The sequence below is a fragment of the Abramis brama genome (genome assembly GCF_963993115.1).
Source record: "Abramis brama genome assembly, chromosome: 7".
Taxonomy (NCBI): domain Eukaryota; kingdom Metazoa; phylum Chordata; class Actinopteri; order Cypriniformes; family Leuciscidae; genus Abramis; species Abramis brama.
In genome coordinates, this window is record NC_139969.1 from 15706938 (window position 1) to 15714862 (window position 7925).

The window sequence follows — 7925 nt, forward strand, 5'->3', positions numbered from 1 at the left end:
GTTACTCTGTCCTGCAGTTACAAAGACTATACGGGTACTGTAAATAATTTACAATGGTACAGACAATATCCCAGATCCAAACCGGAGTTCCTCCTTTACATCTTGCCAGGTGGAGCTATGGGTGATAGACCAGACAGATTTTCTGCTGAAGTTCGTCAAGATAAACAAGTGGATCTGAAGATCTCCTCTGCTGTACAGGCAGATTCTGCCATGTATTACTGTGCCCTGGTGCCCACAGTGACAGGAAATCTAACAGCATAATACAAAAACCTCCCATGCCATCATTCAAGAAAGATGAATATTCAGACATTTACTTCATCCTCTTGCTAAATGCTAAATGCCTGAATAGCCTCACTGGAATAGCATCACTAGCCACACAATAGCCTCACTTTTACTGGAACAAATCGTATCATGCATATTCACGAGGTTTACGTCTTCCCAGAAAGGCTCAACTTGACCGTATTTTGCCAGGAGGTGGCGCTCTATGACTTACACTAGACAGAAAAGACTTTATCACTTGATTATTTTAGTCTGTTCTCCAGCTCCTGTTCATTTTAAGTTTTATCTTATGAAATAATTGTGCAGTTTTATTCTGTAGGTCTTTTTTTATATATATATTTGTGCAAATCAGATTTTGACCCTGATATACTTTGTCTACTTCAAGGTCGGTGATTCAAACATTTGACATTTGATCTGCAAGATATTGTCAATTAGCTCAGATACTAGTTCAGTTTCAATTAGCATTTGTTTTACATGTGGATTTTAGTTGATCATAAAAACTTTAAACTCTCTCTTTACCCATGTAAAAGCACTGAGTAAACTGAGTTTAGCTAAGAGTCTAGTCTGATTGTTTGTTTCCAAGGTTAGGCCTACTATAAAAACATAAATGTATATTTTAGACATATTTGTTGATGATAATAATATTCCAAGTTCAACTATATATTTCAATCTATAGTCAGTGTTAACAAGTATTTAATGATATTTTAGCATATGCTCATTTTTAATTTTACACTCATTCCAAACTGTTGGGATACGGTTGATTATTATTTATTTTTTTAAGTAAGGATCATATCACTCACACACCTGTTATAATACAATCAAAGGTTCTCAGATCAATGATCATAAAACCCTTTTCTTACCCATATTCTCCTGTAGGGAGGAGCTACATGATACACATTTTTTTTACTCAGCTCCTGTACTATTTGAGTTACTTCTTAGGAAGAAATGTGCAGCATTGATTCACATAGTCATTTTTGTCCCTTCACTGGTCAGATGTTGTTCCTGGTCTTCATCATTATTTCTCTGCTCAAAGGTCAGTTATTCATTTTTTTTTTTTACATTTAATCCAATGATTACGTAAATTCTGTGTGAACAACATTCATCTTAATTTATGAAATAATCTAGCATTGTTGTTTCTTCTTTGACACAGAGAATGCTGATGCAAATACAATAAACCCACTAATCTCAGAGAAGCAAGTCAGAGAAGGAGACAATGTTACCCTCTCCTGCCAATACAGTAGTGTTTACATCTCGCAGTGGTATCGACAATATCCAGGATCTCGACTAGAGTACCTCATATTTGCCACTGAGTCAGTGGCCAGTCAGAGCCTGCACTTCGGCTTTCATCTGTGGCTGAGAGAGGATACATGCATCTGAGCATCTTTTCAGCAGAAATGGAAGATTCAGCATTGTACTACTGTGCCTTGGTGCCCACAGTGACTGTAAACACTCCAACACTGCACAAAAACCTGACATCATTATCAGCAGACATAGATCAGATATCAGATTCAAACAAACATTAAGTGTGATCACTCCACTTGAATCAAGTAATAATGAGGAAAGTATGTTTCAAAATATACATTTAAATGTATAAATGAAATAAAACTGAGTATGTGAGTATGAAATGATTGACAATAGGCAATGGCTGAAGAAATTAAGTAAATTTGATTAATCACAATATTTCTCAATATTCTCTGGTTCCTTTTAATGAAATAAAAACATACAATCTGTGTACTTCGATTATAGAACAAATGACACATATGAGCGTGTTTTTTTTAGTGAATCAAAAATGTACAATCAAATTAGTCAAATTATTTGACAAATGAGTCCTTTGTAGTTAATTAAGCACATATCTACATCTAACTAACTGAGAGATTAATTTGAATAAGCGTCATTAAATTCTTTATGATTCCCAACTGTACTGTTGGAGGTAAAAAATAAAACTTCATATTTCGTAATCCTTCAAAGCTGCCAGAAGGAGGAGCTCTATGAGAGTGTGTTTTTTTCTTCATTTTTCTGAGACTGCTGTCATTCTGTGAGTTAAAACAACATTATGCAGGTCTATTTTCTTTTGTTCCTTTCAGCACTCACAGGTGAGACTGTTTTACTTTCCATTTTAATTCTTCATTTGAATTTGCCATTCATTAGCATTTAAAATGATTTAAGGGTTTAACTTTAAGTGACTACATTTTTCTTTGACAGGATACTCTCTTGGTGATCTAATAACTTCTCATGGTTCTGAAAAAGAAGCTCAAGATGGTAACAGTGTTACTCTCTCCTGTAACTACAGTGGTGTTGTTTACAATCTACTGTGGTATCGGCAGTATCAGAGATCCAAACCAGAACTCCTTCTCTACATGACTGAATCTGGAGATCCAGTTAAAGCAGATCCATCAGCCCACTGGTTTTCTGCTAAAGTTGACAAACACAGAAAGCTCATGGAACTGGAAATCAGCCCTGCTAAAGTAACAGACTCTGCACAGTATTATTGTGCCCTGGAGCCCACAGTGACAGGAAACCCTTTTCCTCAGTACATAATCTTCCTGCAGATTAGCCATGCTTTTCATTGATGTTTAACAAGCACAAGTATTCTGTGTGTTTCTGTGACTGCATTAGCCATCAGTAACTGTAAGATCTCTTAATGAATCCATGTGTTGGCCCACCAAAACAACACATATTTCCATAGAGAACGATACCTGTATTTTCACTGCATTTCTAATTTTTAAATGTATTAGAAGATAAACTAAAAGAATATAAATCATATTAGTTGGCTTAATTTGTTCATCAAATATATATATATATATATATATCCTTCAGTTATTTTCATGCTTAATTAAGCCTGCTAAAATGCATTGTATGAGCTTCTGTTACTTTCACTGTTCATTCTATTGCTCTATCATATTTTATCTTTCATTTAATAGCACATAACATATTTAGAGCAGCTCCAGAAGGGCTCAGTGCTGAGGATTGGGTCAGTGGTGCAAATGTTTAGACACCAGTGAAATATCAATTCTTTATTCCAGTTGTGATACTACAAAAACTATCAGCCTAATGAATGTGAATTAAAAAAAATATTAAAGACAAGTAAGCAGTCAGTAATAAAATAAGAACAAATAATCAAATTACACAACAAAGAAAGGCTACAAATGAAATAAACAGTGTTTTTAGAGTTTTTCGGGTAGATCTAACAGGTAGGCCTATATAGAAATTTGAATAAAGTAATCAAATGTGAAGAAACATTGCATATTCTTACTGTATAAATTAAATATAGATGGATCTTAGTTAAAAAGAGTAGCCTATTTAGTCAAGAGCAGTGAGCAATTTATTTGTCCATTGTTTGATTAACATTAAAACACAGCAGCAGGTTTATTTCCTGCTGCCCCTTTAAGACCGAACGTATGGACCCCATTTGAATATACTGTCTACGTTCACTTGAGATATAACCGACTTTATTTACTGGGATACTCGCTAGGACGGGCGTTTTTACATAAACTTGTGTTAATTCGTCCGTACAAGTGCAAGACGTAAAAAAAGACCATTCAATTCAGTAGCCCATTCGCGCGCTGTCTATCAAGACGTTGGTTTTCAGAGCGGTCGCTTTGGATGTTTCGTTCATGAACTTCTTGACCTGCAAACGTCCTGTAATAATGTAGGGAACCACCCATTATACATAAATCATGTAACAGTTAATGTTTTACTTACATATACGATTTAGTTTTAATCCAAATAACACGTGCTGAGTAAACGATCAGCAATCAAGCATTCAAAACAAGCTCTCTCTGTCTCTCTCTCTCTCTCTCTCGTCAGTTAACAAATAATAAGCTACATCAGTCCTCGTTTTACTTTCTTTGCCATTGACATCCGACTGAACTACAAACTTTCCACTGACGTCTGTGAAAAGGGATGCGCTCGACCAGCTCTCGCTTCTGTGCCGCTGCGCGCTCAATCCACTGCGCGTTTTTCCTCTTATCAGCTCGCGCACACAGCTATATAGGCGTTACTATGTTTCGTTTAATATTCCACTAATACGATACATTTACCAGACAGCCTTCTTTTACATCCCCATTATACCCTCTGTTGTCAGTGTTTCTTTGTCTGGACACTAACACTGTTTACACGTATCGGTTGTTGGTATCGGAGCATTTTTACGAGTACGAGTACATCAATCTAGCATTTCCAAAACTTCTTCAGATTTCTTACCAGCCATATTTATTTTAACCTGGTGATGTTTATTTTTTTTTAAATAGCCAACAACCTTATAAACTGTATTAAGTTCCTTACAAGTGGAATCCTGAACAAATAAAGAAAAGCCAGGGAAAATCAATTCTTCCTTCAATAATAGGACTCTACAAATCTCTCTCTCTCTGTAACCAAATATCAAAAATAATTAGTATTTTGTTATCTTAACTTTCTCCACAGCAGACTTCTACCTGACAGTCAAACCTGCATTACGTCGCGAAAGTGTGGACTCGGAGGAAGACTGCAAGGGCTTAGGGTTCCATTTGGGACAGGGCCTAAAGAAGACAGAAAATAATTGTGCCAGAAGGCGGAGCTTAATATCATGGTGTAGAAGCATTTTCATCTGAAGAAGGAGGTTGTCAAAATTCAAAGGCATCCAGTCTGAATGATACTCTTGATACTCTGTAGTCTTTCAGATTCTTCTTCAGATATCTGCTATCATGATTATTTTCACTCTCCTCAGTTTTTTGTGGACATTTATTGGTAAGATAAAGTTTTTTTTTCTCTCCAGTCTGGATCAGTTACTTTTTACTTATTTACTGCTATACTTTTTACGGTTAAGTTACTGTTTGATTTATCTAACCAGGTGTTTATTCTCAATTTATAGGCCACACAGAGGCAGATGCAATAAAACCCTTGTCAGGGGATGAAAATAAACTTGTTGGTGACACTGTTACTCTGTCCTGCAGTTACAAAGACTATACGGGTTATGTACAGAATTTACAATGGTACAGACAATATCCCAGATCCAAACCGGAGTTCCTCCTTTACATCTTCCCAGGTGGAGATATGGGTAAAGATAGACCAGACAGATTTTCTGCTGAAGTTCGTCAAGATAAACAAGTGGATCTGAAGATCTCCTCTGCTGTACAGGCAGATTCTGCCATGTATTACTGTGCCCTGAAGCCCACAGTGACAGGAAATCTAACAGCATCATACAAAAACCTCCCATGCCATCATTCAAGATGAAGCTCTAAACACTTGCTTCATCTGGTCTTAAATGCCAATGCATCATCACCACAATAGTCTGTCCTTTTGCTGAAACAATTCATAACATATACATTCATATAGTCAAAGGTTTACAGATCTCCCATATTACTGAAATTGTACAGAAAACTTTGAACTGTTTTGCCAGGAGGTGGCGCTGTATGACTATTCATTTTGTGAGTTTTTCCAAAATAATTATCTTGCAATATGTGAGTTTTATCTTACATGCAGATTAATTTGCTGTCATTTTAGTTTTTGCGCAGGTCAGATTTTGCCTTAAGACTGATTCTTGTCTGCTCAAAGGTCAGAGATTGACATGTTTACATTTGAGCTGCAAGATATTGTTAGTTTGCTTTAGATTTAAGTTTACTTTTGTTCATTTAATTGGTTATTCCCGTCAATACTCAATACTGCACATTTTTTGCCTACAAGGTACATTTCTTTAGAAAATGTTTTTACTAAATGATAAAAATACCAGATATTGTATTCTGCCAGAGGGAGGAGCTATATCAATCACGTTTTTTTTTTTTTATTAACAATCAACAGCTTATTTGAGCTAGTTATATATTTGGAAGAAATGTGCAACACTGATTTTCATAGTGATTTTTGTCTCTTCACTGGTCAGGTCTTTTGAATTTGAGAGAAAAACAGCCCATCAGAACAAAATCAAGTCTCAGCAAGAGGGTGGAGCAAATTCACAAAGACTTGAATGTGTGAAAGGCTGATTCAGTTGAAGTATTCCTGCTTTGTTGTCTTTACAATCACTCTTCATCAGAAACCATCATGTTTCTCTTTTGTTGGATATCACTGTCATTATTCATAGGTAAATAATTTCTTATATTATTTTTGTTTATTTAAAAAACATTTTATGTGGTATATTTAATATCAAATAGAGGCTTTAGTATTAGTTTAATAAATACAGATGCCTTTTGTCCATTACAGGAAATTCCTTTGCTGACACAATACAGCCATTGTCTTCTGAAAAACATATTTTCAGAGGTGACAGTGTGACCCTGTCCTGTAACTACAGTGGCCTTGTATATACCCTGCAATGGTATCGGAAATATGTGGGATCAAGACCGGAGTTCCTGATACTTGTAAATGAAAATTCAGAGTCTTCTGAGCCTTCTCTTCATCTGTCAGCAAAAGACTCAAAAAACAAAAAACAAGTGAATCTTACGATCTCTTCTGCTGAGGTGTCAGACTCTGCTCTGTACTACTGCGCTCTGAGGCCCACAGTGACAGAAAGCCCAGAAACACTGTATGAAAACCCTGATTCCAGTCATGTGCCTTTGTGCTCTTACTGATTTTACAGTTCAGTTTGACATCTCATTAAATAATCCAAAACCTTCTTTAAGTTTTATTTGTGTGGAAAGCTTTAATATGATGTTTGATTTCAATTTTTTAAAATGGAGAAGAAATATGCAATGTATCTTCACATGAGGTGTTCCAGTAATTTCCATGTGCATACACACATTTTAGTTTGTCTCATTTATAAGAAAGCTTAAGTAACATAAAATTCATGTTTTCTAATTTTTTACAATTGTATTTTCTTTTGTTACATTTTTCTAAAAAACAACAACTGAAAAATCTATAAATCGTGACAACAGCTTTAAGATGGATGCATGTAAGAACCTTCTATCATGATCAAAGTCTTTTTTAGAGGGTAAAAATACAAAAACTTAGCAAGTCCTTGGTGATTCATGAAGGCCTGAATGTGTTTGTTTTCACCCAGAAGAGTGTGTTCTCCTCATTTCTGTAGTTCTGTACACAAAGAGTTCAAGATTCATCATGGAAGATCAAATCTTGCCACAGGGTGGAGCTCCAGACTTAAATCACAGTGTTCCAGTGAAGAAAAGACACATCTGAGTTTGTCATTTCTTTCCATCATGCTGCTCTGTGCACTTATTTTAATATTTTCAGTACTAGCAGGTGAGATTCATTTATTTTATGTATCACCACATCTTTTGATTTAAACATGTTAATATTACATTTATCTGATCACAATAGTGAATTTAGTATGTTTTTTTCTTCAGGAGACTCTCTTGGTGATCTAATAACTTCTCATGGTCCTGAAAAAGAAGCTCAAGATGGTAACAGTGTTACTCTCTCCTGTAACTACAGTGGTGCTGTTTACAATCTACTGTGGTATCGCCAGTATCAGAGATCCAAACCAGAACTCCTTCTCTACATGACTGAATCTGGAGATCCAGTTAAAGCAGATCCATCAGCCCACTGGTTTTCTGCTAAAGTTGACAAACACAGAAAGCTCATGGAACTGGAAATCAGCCCTGCTAAAGTAACAGACTCTGCACAGTATTATTGTGCCCTGGAGCCCACAGTGACTGGAAACCCTTTTCCTCAGTACATAATCTTCCTGCAGATTAGCCATGCTTTTCATTAATGTTTAACAAGCACAA

The 7925-nt window shown here is 35.8% G+C and overlaps 1 long non-coding RNA gene across 1 annotated transcript; it reads left to right on the top strand.

Annotated features, from left to right (window-relative positions):
• Nucleotides 1-4895: 4895 nt before the first annotated feature.
• On the top strand, nt 4896-6774 carry LOC311087712. Its single transcript, XR_014607351.1, has 4 exons — nt 4896-5001; nt 5126-5681; nt 6131-6328; nt 6448-6774. It is a non-coding gene; the product is annotated as an uncharacterized lncRNA (long non-coding RNA).
• The last annotated feature ends 1151 nt before the right edge of the window (nt 6775-7925 follow it).